The sequence below is a fragment of the Phoca vitulina genome, unplaced genomic scaffold (assembly GCF_004348235.1).
Source record: "Phoca vitulina isolate PV1807 unplaced genomic scaffold, GSC_HSeal_1.0 scaffold12, whole genome shotgun sequence".
Lineage (NCBI taxonomy): Eukaryota > Metazoa > Chordata > Mammalia > Carnivora > Phocidae > Phoca > Phoca vitulina.
Window position 1 is genome coordinate 24,767,638 of NW_022589715.1, and position 12,890 is coordinate 24,780,527.

The 12,890-nt window shown below is 35.6% G+C and overlaps 1 non-coding gene across 1 annotated transcript; it reads right to left on the reverse strand.

Annotated features, from left to right (window-relative positions):
* Positions 1-317: 317 nt before the first annotated feature.
* Positions 318-508, reverse strand: LOC116636484. The gene has a single exon (XR_004300342.1). It is a non-coding gene; the product is annotated as a U2 spliceosomal RNA (small nuclear RNA).
* Between the last annotated feature and the right edge of the window lie 12,382 nt (positions 509-12,890).

The window sequence follows — 12,890 nt, forward strand, 5'->3', positions numbered from 1 at the left end:
TTGTGGTCTGAAAGCTGATACTGTATGATTTCTATTCTTTTAAATTGGTTAAGGTGTGTCATGGCCCATAATGTGGTATATCTTGGAGAATATTTCATGTAAGCTTGAGAAGAATGTGTATTCTGTTATTGTTGGATGAAGTAGGGTATAGGTTTTTCACAGATTTAAAAAAATCTTTGATTCCTGCTTTGTGGAGAATTTTTAATCATGAATGACAGTTGCATTATGTCAAATGTTTTTCCTTACAGATTGAATGTTTTCCTTTAATTTTTTACTTTACTTTTATTTTTATTTTATTTATTTATTTTTTAATACGGTGGGGGTGCACCATTCCTAGAGGTACTGCAATACCAGGTTGATGCACAGGGTGGACAGAGCAAACTCCTATTCCATCTCCCTGCTCCAAAAACCCATTTAATATATTGTCCTTGGACAGAGAACATATCAGATATTAAACTGATAAGAACAGATGCTGCACTCAATCCTAGGCAAAAGGCTGAGAAGTGATCACCTTTGTTTTTAACATGGTGAGATGTATTGATTGGATTTTTGAGTGTTAAACCAAGCTTGCATTCCTGGGAAATGCTTCACTTTGTCATGATTTATATATGTATTACTGGTTTCAATTTGCTAGGATTTTGTTAAGAATTTTTTTATATTCATGAAGGATATTGGTCTGCTGTTTTCTCTTCTTCCAATGTCTTATTATAGTTCAATATTATGATAATACTGACTTCCCCCTCTATTTTATGAAAGAGTTTATATCAGATTAGTGTTATTTCTTTTTAAGTAGAAAAAGAAATAACAGAAATAGAAATAAATAGAATTTATGAGTGAAGTCATCTGAGTCTTCAGTTTTATTTGTGGTACTATTTTTTCATCACAAATTCAAATTTTGAAATTTTATTCATTGTGTAAATAAATTTATGCATTTTCTGTAATTTATCAAACTTACTATCATAAACTAATTCCTAATATTATTTTATTACCTTTTGGCATATATAGAATCTAAATGAACTCTCTGTCTTTTATTCCTAATATTGGTCATTTGTGTCTTCCTTTTTTTCTTGATAAATTTAGCTAGAGATTTCTAATTAAAACCATTCTTTTTAAAGAACCAACTTCTGTTTTTGTTAATTTTCTCTCATGTGCTCTCATGTGTTTGTTTCCTATTTTTTTTTTCTACTCTTGCCTTTCTTTTTTTTTTTTTTTTTCCTACTGACTTTAGGCTTATTTTTCTCTTCTTTTTATAACTTCTTAGTTGTTAATTATGTTATTAATTTTGGGCCTTTCTTCTTTTCTAACATAAATAGTTAGTGATATGAATTTACCTCTAACTACTGCTGTAGTTATATCCCACAATTTTCATTTTCCTCAACATACTTTCTAATTTTATGTGTTATTTCTTCTTTGATTTATTTGTTATTTAGAAATGTCTTGTTTAACTTCAAAACACTTGGGAGCTACCCAAATATCTTTCTTCTATTGATTTTCAGTTTAACTATTTTCAGATACTCTGTAAGATTTCCGTGTTTTTCCAATTTATTGAGATTTGAAAAAAATGGCTCAACATATGATCTATCTGGTAACTATTCCATATGCTCTTGAAAAGAATATGTTTCTACTGTTGATGTGTGTATGTTCTCAGGATAAGTTTCAATTAGGTTATGTTGCTTGATATTGTTATTTGACTTTTCTATATGCTTACTGATTTTCTGTCTACTTGTTCTTTCTTTTTCTTAATTGAAAAATAATTGGGTATAATTGGCAAATATAATTGTATGTATTTAAAGTGTATAATGTGATGATGTGATATATATATACACTTACACTGTGAAATGATTACCCAGATCAAGATAATTTACACATCCATCAACTCACAGAGTTAACTATTTATGTATGTGGTAAGAATGCATAAGATCTACTCTGAGCAACTTTCAAGTATACAGTACCATTATTATTAACGATAGTCACCATGTTGTACATTAAGTCCTCAGAACTTATCTTCTTATAACTGAAAATTTGTACCCTTTGACCAACATCACCCCATTTTCTCCTCCCCCAGCCCCTAGAAACTACTATTCTATTCTATTCCTATAAAATTGTCTTTTTTTTTTTAACATTCCAATATAAGTGATATCATATAGTATTTGTCTTTCTCTGTCTGACTTTACTTCACATAATGGCTTCAGGTTCATGCATGTTGTCACAAACAGCAGGATTTTTTTTAAGGGCCGAATAATATTCCATCATGTGAGATATATAATTGAATATACATTATATAGTACATGTATACTATATATGTTATATATGTGTTATATTTATAACATTTTCATTATCCATTCATCCATTAAAGGACACTTAGATTGTTTCCATATCTTGGCTATTTGTGAATAATGCTGCAATGAACGTGGGTGTGCAAATATCTCTTTGAGACAATAGTATCAATTCTTTTAGACAAATACCCAGAAATTACTGGGTTATATGGTAATACTGGATTACTGGATTATATGGTAGTTCTATTTTTAATTTTTTGAGGAATCATCATACCATTTTCCACAATGGCTGTACATACTTACATTCTTACCAACAGTGTATAAGGATTCCCTTTTCTTCACATATTCACTAATATTTGTTATCTATTGTCTTTTTTATAATAACCATGCCAACCTATATGAGGTGACACTTTACTGAGGTTTTGATTTGCATTTCCTTGATGATTAGTGACATTGAGCACCTCTTCACATACCTTTTGGCATTTGTATGTCCACCATCTTTCTATTTACTTTCTATTTGTCCCATGTATTCATTTTTTTCTCCTTTGAATTACTTTTTTTGATTCTCTTTTGCCTCCACTATTGATTTATTAGCTTCTTTGTTTTATTTTTAGAGATTGTTCTAGTGTTTTTTATATATCTCTTTAACTAATCTAAGTCTACCTTCAAATGGCATTGTACTACTTTATGGATTATGTATGACATATATATATATATACACATATATGTATGTGTATATATGTGTATATATATATCTTAAGTTTTCTTTAAATTATTGAACATATTCATAATAGCTATTTAAGTAGTATTTAAGTATTAAGGTGATAATTCCTTCACCTATACCATCTAGGTCTCTTTCTATTGAATGTTTTTTTTTCCTGATTATGGGTCACATTTTTCTGCTTCTAGTCATCTCTAGAAATTTTAGATTGGAAGTTGGAAATTGTAAGTAATACATTCTTGAAATTCAAGATTTTGTTCTCTCTCTTTTTTTTTAAGATTTTATTTATTTGACAGAGAGAGCGAGAGAGGAAACACAAGCAGGGGAAGTGGGAGAGGGAGAAGCAGACTTCCCGTGGAGCGGGGAGCCCGATGCGGGGCTCGATCCCAGGACCCTGGGATCATGACCTGAGCCGAAGGCAGATGCTTAATGACTGAGCCACCCAGGCGCCCCCAAGATTTTGTTCTCTTTTTTAAAGAGCATTGGGCTTTGTTGTGGTAAGCAGCAAAGTCACCAGTGATTTAGTTTGATCCTTTCAAGGCCTTTTTTAAAGCATTTTTCTGGTGGGCTTTTCGCCTATGATTTTGTCCTACTGTTAATGTGTGATTCTTCTTTGGATCTCTACTGAATGTACTACATGTTCAATAAGGACTCTTCCAGCCCTGTTTGACATCTTAGAATATTCACCTTCTGACTCACTGATTATTATTTTCCATTCTCATAGAGCTTTATTCTACACACAGCGATTTTAGTATTCATCAAAAACTCCTAAAAGGATTCCTATGCATATTTCTCAAGTTCTTCTTCTGAATAGTTTACTCCACCTGGGAATTCTTCCCCTCAATGCTTTAGCTTCCTCATAATCCCTGAACTCCAATCTCTGTTTCCTCAACTCAGTGAGATTGCCATACATAGCTTCTGAGCTACCTATTATCCAATATCTGGAAGCAGCTATTTCATGTATTTATCTAATTTCTAGTTGTTTAAGGTAGAAAAGTAAGCCCCATACCCATTAATCTATTATCACTGGAATTAGAAGGGTAAGTACTCTTTTACTTCTTGACTTGGATAATTATAGAAATATAGACTTAAATAAGTTGCAGAAATTAGCTTTGTTGATTTTCCTGATGTTTACTGAAAATATTACCAAAGTACAGAAGTTATGACAAAGGAAATAACCACTGTTAATATTTTGTCATGTGTCTTTGCAACTCTTGTCTATACTTGGTGACACTTATAGGTATGGGTTCATCATTTTACTTTTGTAGTGGATGGTGAACCCTTGGTAATTGGACAAACAAACAAAAATAAGTAGTATAAATCTTGGAATGGAGTTAGTAATTTTATCATTATTTACAGATAATATGATTACCTATTTAGAAGACCCAAGAAGATAAACTAAAATGACTGGAAATAGTAATATTTTTCAAAATTAAAATTTTTATATGCCAATATTAACTACAATTGATTCTCGAATAACATGAGGTTTAGGGGCATCAACCCCCATGCAGTAGAAAATCCACATATAACTTTTGACTTTCCCAAAACTTAACTACTAATAGCCTACAATTGACTAGAAGCCCTAATGATAACATAATCAGTCAATTAACACATATTTTGCATTTATATGTTTTATATACTGATTCTTACAATAAAGTAAGCAAGAGAAAAGAAAATGTTATTAAGAAAATCATAAGGAAGAGAAAATACATTTACAGTACTGTATCCAAAAATCCAGACTAATGCAGTTCAAACCTATGTTGTTCAAGGATCAACTGTCAGTAGGAAGTATAATGCGAAAAAGATCTTTATTACAATAGCAACAAATATATGCAATGCCACATATATATGTAATTAGGTTTATGGAAATATACGGAAAAAAATTGTATGAAGAAAATTATAAAGCTCACTTGAATTTTTTAAATAACTAGCAAGAATATTGTGTTCTCATTTAGGAATGTTAAATACTAGGAAGTTGTCCATTTCCCACATATTTAACTATAATTTGTAGTCTTCATCAAAATCCATATGGGATTTTTTAGAACTAGGCAGAATGTTTCTAAAAATTATTGAAAGAATAAAGTTTGATAAGGTCCAGGGAATTTTGAAAAAAAGGAGAGTAACAAAATGGGAGTATCCTTACCAGATATTAAAATTTATAATAAAGTTACAATAATCACAATCGTATGGAACTAGTGCAAGAATAGACAAAACAGATCAGTGGAGCAAAAAGACAAAGCCCAGAACAAATCCAAAAATATTCAAGAATGTATTGCAGAATAAGAGTGGCATTTTAAGTCAGTGGGGAATGGATGAATTTCTTCAATAAATACATTTGCATTTACTATATAATATAGTTGGGGGCAGGGGAATATATGAGGAATTAAAACATAATTTGTGTCAGAATAAATCCAGGTAGGTTAAAGGCTAAAATGTAAAATATGAAGCTTATTCAAACGGTGGGAAACAGACACTCTTATATATTCTTGGTGAACAGTAATTTGTATACCCCTTTGGAGAACTATTTGGCAATATCTTCTATCAATATTTTAATAATAAAGAGATGTCCATATACTTTGGGCCTACAATTCCTTTTCTGTTAATTCATCTGATAATTTATGTAGATACACTGGTCCAAGTGCACAAATAAATATCCTTGGACAAGAATATTAATGGCAGTATTATTTATGATAGTGTAACAGAACATTAGGATGGAACTCTTCTTGGCTCAGGACACCAAAGTGAATGTGCCATAGACCCCTTCCTTTCTGCAGCTTGATGGAGGAATTTGGCCAAGAATCTGTCCAATGGTTCTTGAACTGCTCAGCCACAGCAAGGATGAAAACAAGGTCTGAGACTACAAGAGTGGGGTTTTAAGGAGAGGATTCTTTAGACAGCTGTTGCCTTTCTGGGTCTTCACCCCAACTTTGGGGGGCCAGTGGGGAAGACTGCTATTAAGACTAAGAAGGAGAATTTCAAGGAACTTCTTGGGGAGCTTCAAGAGACTTTTCCAGCAGTGGGAGAGAAGGAAGACCAGTGTCTGCCCCAGGTATGGGGGTGCTAATGTGGCCCGGGGTCAGGGGCTGAGTCTCCTGAGAAATGCAGAAGTCAGAGAAAGCCTGCCTTGCAGCTTTGGTGTCAGAACCCTGCAGTTGCACCTGTGTTGGGATCAGGGATTTTTAGGACAAGGGATATATGAGTGTTTCTGAAGTCAGATATGTGCCAAAGACCAGCATAGGGTGTCCCTGGGTTTGGTTCAGTAGGGCTTCCCCAAGGGCCAAGGAGAACTTGGTAGAACAAGGCTGATCATGCCACAAAAGGAGTCCTAAACAACAATCAGGAACAGGTCAGGAGAACTGCAGGGAAGAGCAGCTTTCTAGAGAACCACCCACAACCACACAGAGCTCCCTAAGAGAAAGAAGCAGCCTGAGCCATCAGCCAGGGGCAGAGAACTCAAAATCACCCAACCAATGATAACCACCACTTCATCCCTTTATCTTCCCTTGCTCATATACCCCTTCCCCCATCCTGACTCTCATGCGAAGTGAAATCACAACTAGCAGGGGGATGATGTAAGAAAGAGAGGCAGACAGACCCCACTTCTCCATGGCAGTCTTCCTACTGGTAGCTGGCCAGAGCTGGGGAAAGAAGATATGACACTAAGTCAAGTTCAGGAGTTTGGTCTATTACATGGGAATAAAGATTATCATTTCTGAATTGAGGTTGTGTTTTTGACTGAAAATGAGAACAGCTAGTGTTTTCAAACAAAGGCAAGAAGTATTATCCTAAAGAAACACTTTTAAATGGATAATGGATTAAAAAAGTTTTATTTTGATTTTTATTATTAAGGGGGGTTGTTCAACATACCAATTACAGCAGTAAAGCACTGCGAAAACATAAAAGCTCACCCCCCCAAAAAAGGCTAGATAAATACACTGATACATTTGTATAGTAAATATTATGCTGCTGCAGGGAAATCTTTATGCACGGATAAGGAATGATCTCCAAATAATGTGTTCAGTAGGGATAGAGGTAAGGAATAGCCCACTTTATGTAGTATGCTACTCTATATGGGGATAAAAGAGTGGTGGGAATGTGAAGTATACACATGGTTTATGCTTGAGTATCCTTAGATTCCTAAGAAACTGGTCACAAAATTTGCCTCTGAAAAGACAAGTTAGAGACTGGGGAACAGGGAAGGGACATCTACTTTCTACTGTGTGCATTTGTTACTAAAATAAATTGTGGAGTTATGAAAGTACTAGCAAAAAACAAGTTATTATTCATTTATCAAAATACAATTTATAGTTTACTCTTACCATGGAATTACCATTACACAGAAACTATACAGAAAAACAGAATTGAAAGGCGTTTAAATCTTTACTCTCTTGAGTAAACACCAATGGGCCATAGTGACAGTGTGTGTGTGTGTGTGTGTGTGTGTGTGAGAGAGAGAGAGAGAGAGAGAGAGAGAGAGAGAGGGAGAGAAGTACATTTTTAATGAACCACAAAACATTAAAACAATTCTCTCCCCATCTCTGCCATTCTCTATGTCCTCCACATGTACAACAGCTGGTAGCTACAAAATTTGGTATTCATTCCACTCTTAAATACCCAATCAAAATTCATCTGGAAACCGAGAATGTATGGTTCAACCTCCCCATTCCTCTTCTGTGGCTATACATTTTGTATATGTAAAATATATATGTACCCCTTTTTTTTGATCCTTCTGATTCTGCAGCTTTTTGTACCAAGTGTTTTAAAATACAACAGAAAATCGGGGATCTAAGCAAATAGGTACAAATATTCTTTGGCGTGGAGGGCGGTGGGGAAGCTATCAAATATTTATATATTACCACTCTGACATTTATATAATGCTGGGTGGGGTGCACCTCTCTAACATAAAACTAAACATAAAGGGGGCAATGATATATTTAATTACATTAAAAAACCTGGTACAGGGAATTTTTTGGCCATGTATCAAGACATTTCAAAGGTATAATTATTATGATGTGTTGTCAGTGGAGGGACTAAAAAGGACACCAGTGGAAGAGAACAGAGAACACAGAAACTGACTCACTCATATATAAAAGTTGATATGATAGAAAGGGCAATAACAGACCAGTGGCAAAAGGATGAACTATTTGATAAGCAGTCCTGGGATAGCAGGTTATCCATATGGAAAAGAGTTTAGATCTTTACCTCACACCATATACAAAATAAACTCCTGGTCGATTAAAGAACTTAATATAAAAAGCAAAAGTTTTTAACTTTTAGAATAAAATATAGGAGACTATCTTTATGATCTTTGTATAGAGAAAGACAGATTCAAAACACAAACACACACACACACAGCCCAAACCTGGGGAAAAAAAGATTGATAATTGAGCCTCCATTAAAGTTTAAGATATTTCTCAACAAAAACACCACACAAATTCCTAAACCAATCATAGACTATGACGCAATCTCTAACATGTATAACTATAAAGGATCGCCACAGTTAGCTAAGAAAAATAAACAGAAGAATGGCCAAAGTATATAAAGATTTACAGAAGAGGGAACGCCAGTGGCCAATAAATGTGTGAAAAGACAACCAAACTGACCTGTCCTAGGAAAATATAAAAGTAAAACTGAGTTTTTTTACCCATAACACTGACAAAAATTAAAAGTTTGGTAGTACTATGAGTTGCAGTGGAAAAACAAAATCCGAGAGAGAGTAAAATGGTACCACTACTTATGAGAGCTGTTTGGTACCACCTAGAGAATCTGAAATTGTGCACACCAGAGACCCAGACAATCCCCCATTTCGTCATGTGCCTGGAGAGATTCTTGTACATGCACAGAAAAAGTCATTAAGTGTTCTTATAATGAAAATTTAGAAAAATAAAACCCTAAGCGCCCAACAACAGGAAAATGGATAAATTGCCATGTATTTATAAAATAAAACACTATGCCTCCATTAAAATGAATAATATATAGATCTCTATCTCAGTATGAATATATTTCCAAACATAATATTGAGCAAAAGCCAATTATAGAACACCTACAGTATGATTCAATTCTTGTAAAGTTTCAAAACCTAATGTGCAAAACAAGAACATATACATCATTTATGGACACACACATAGTGTTGCTATTAAAACATGCATGGGAATAATAATATCCCCCCAAAACTGGGATAGTGATTAGATTTGGAGAGAGAGGAAGTAGAATGCAATTATGGAGAGAAACACAAAGTACATCAGTTGTAATGAAAATATTTTGTTTCTTTAAAAAAAATCTAAGGCAAATTGACAAATTGATATTTCATGTGAAAAAATATATGGATATTATATTTCTATATGTCGTAAGGTAAACTGAAAAATATTTGCAAAAAATATATGACAAAGGGGGTTAATATTGTCTTTATATATGGAATACTTGACATTCAATAACAAAATTACACAATCACCCCTCTCAAAATCCAAATCTAGATAAACTAGGTAGGTAGGCAGTCTCAAAAGAAGGATACAATTTCCAATTGTATCCCACCTCCTTACTAATCGAAGAAACTCATATTGAAATTTGACACATCTTTTTTCTTTTTCTTTTCAGATGGGTAAAGATGAAAAAGAGTGATAAAATCAGCATTGGAGAGAGTGGAGACAGGCATGCTCCAATGAAATGAACAGGATTAAAATCCCCCTGTAACCATTGGTAGGACAATATTGCATAAATCAAAGATGTTTTAAGAACATGTATCATTTGACTCACCAATTCCATTTCCAGGAATTAATTTTAGGAGCAGCGGAGCAGGAATTAGACTATTCTAAAAAGGATTTATTGCAAGACAATTGAGAATATCAAAAACTGGGGACAACTTAAATGTCCTAAATTAGAAGCTTGAGTGAGTAGATTGTGATACAAAGACATAAAGTAATATAAAATTATGACATATATTTTTTCCATACTTTCATGCTATAGAAAGTTTAAAATTAACATTACAAATAGTGTTCCTGTTTATAATATTTATAAATTCATATATGGCTTTACAGATATACACACATATGTGTACACAAGCATATATATTTCCACAGAAAACAATCTAAAAAGAAAATACGTGGACAAGAGGCAAACAGTTGTATTATTTCAGATGTGTGATTTTTTTCAAATTTTTTTCTAACATTTGTACTATACACATGTATTACTTGTGTATGAAAAGGAAACAAAGCTAGCCAAGGCAGGAATATGTTGTTCCTCTGAATCCTGAGGGCCAAGATTGGAGAGGAAAAGAAAATTATCATTATTTGAAGATATTACTGTTTGCCTAAGAAAGCCAAAGCAAAATATTAGAAATAGTAAGAGTGAACAGTGGCTTACTAAGAAATAGATATACAGATTTCATAAATAACCACCTAGGAAACATAATAAAAAATATCACCAACAGCAACAAAATCCATAACATATTTAGGAATAGGCTTTCTAAGCACAGTGGGGACTACATGAAAACACACACACACACCCCATACTCATACACATACATACACATACTTCCCCACATATACCCTCTACGGATATAGCCATACCCAGAAAGAACTTTAAATGAGATTTTAATAAAAAGATAGACATATTATATTCTTTTTAAAAAATATTTTATTTATTTATTTGAGAGAGAGAGCATGAGCAGGGTGGGGAGAGGCAGAGGGAGAGGGAGAAGCAGACTCCACACTGAGCAGAGAGCCCAACGTGAGGCTTGATCCCAGGACCCTGGGACCATGACCTGAGACGCTTAACCACCTGAGCCACCCAGGTGCCCCAACATATATTCTTAAATGGGAAGTTTAATATTGTAAAGATATTTTGGAAGAACTGACATCAAAACATCTAGCACATCCCAACCAAAATCTCAGTGTGATTTTGGGAAGTGGGACAATTGTCAGATTTACTATAAAAGTATCCCTAAAGAAGAAACTCATGACAACATCAAAAAAGGAGAAAAAGGAAAAGTGACCTGTACTTTCAGATGTTAGAATATACTTCAGAAATATAATAATCAAAATAATGTGGCTGGGGTTCAGAATAGAATAGAAAGCTCAGAAACCAACCCAATTAAATGTTAGAATTTAGTACATAGGTAAAAGTTTTATTTCAAATCGGTAGGAAAACGATTCTTTTTTTAAAAAGCTGGTATTAGGACAATTGATGAAGCATCAGAAAAAAGTCCCTATCTCACAAGATAGATTAAAATAAGCTCCAGTTAGGGGTGCTTGGGTGACTCTGTCAGTTAAGCATCTGACTCTTGATTACAGCTCAGGTCATGATCTCAGGGTGAAGAGATCAAGCCTCGTGCCCGGCTCACGCTGGGTTTGGAGCCTGCTTAAAATTCTCTCTCTCCCTCTCCCTCTGTCTCCCCCCACCCCCACGCTCTCTCTCTCTCAAGTAAGTAAGTAAGTAAATAAATAAATAAATAAACTATATTACTTAATTAAGAGTGAAGTTTGAAATCATAGATAACACAGAACAAGATCTAGGTGTTTAGCTCATCTCAGGATTAGAAGGCCTTTGTAAAAACACAAGAGCAGAATGCACAAAGAGAGAGATAGATGGGTATAAGACATAGGAAAACTTTGGCTCAGTAACAGAACATACCACGTTCACAGGTGGGCTCCCTGGGAAGCCAACTCTGAGGTGAAGAGTGTGGGAGGTTCATTAGCAGTGTTCTTGGGGATATCACATGACAGACAGGGTCTGGCAGGGAGAAGCTGAGCCCTGTTGCATCTCAGTGAAGGCTGGGCTGACCTCACAGGGGGCTCTGAAGCTGAGATGGCCTTTCGGAGCTGTCCCACGTTGGGGGCCTTTGCATCCTTGGATATGGGCTCCTCCAGGAGTGGGGCATTTTAGTGGCTTAAAAATATGCCCATGCATTGTTGAACATTCATCCTTCCAAAGGTGGAGCCTACTTCACCTCCTTTTGGATGAAGTCTGGACTTGGTCATTTCTAACAAACAGGACATGGCGGAAGTGAGGGCAAGTTTAGGTCATGACAGCCATCACAGCTTCTCTTCGGGTTTCCCTCTTGAAGGAAGGAAAGCTGCCATGTCGTGAGGACATGCAAGCAGGCCATGGAGAGGCCAAGACCTCCTGCCCACAGCCATTCTAGTGAGCTGCCTTTATAAGCCAGCCCTCCGGCCCCGGTCAAGTCTTCCAATGACTGCCGGCCTGGTCCACATATGGGCTGCAACCTCATCAGACACCTGGAGCCAGAACCACCCACTCAGTGGCTCCCAAATTCCTAATACACAGAAACTGCAAGATCATAAATGTTGTTTTGAGCTCCTATGTTTTAGAGTAATTTATTTCCGAGCATCAGTGACACCTGTGACCCCGGGCATGGTGGCTCTCTGCTGCAGCATTTCCCTGCAACTGGAGAGAAGTCCTATGGTCCTAAAGGAGACCAGTGTGGCATGGCATGGTGTCCATTCTAACACCCAGATAAACGATAAACTGGGTTAAAAAAGATGTGTGCAATCCTAATATCATTCCTGGTGCTCTCAATGGCATGGGTTTGCCAGGTCAGGGAGCAAGGGGGTAACTGGCTCTGCTGGGCTCTGACTTCATGGCCTGAGATAGTTATTTCATGTCAACTGGAATGCAGATTGAGACCAAAGGAACCACATTCAAACCAAACATTACCCCACTGGGCTTCTCGGAAGGTCTGGCGGCCATATTCAGGAACCCACCCACACTTTGCTTACACCCACACCCCTCTTCTCTTACTCCCATCACCCCTTTCCTCCCTACATCCCAGAATTCCTCCAACTCCAAATTCTTCCCCCTCTGTCATGCAGAGCACTTCAGCTCTTCTTGCTCTGTCTTATCTCAGGAGCAAACATACCCCAGTCCTTCCAGAAGCT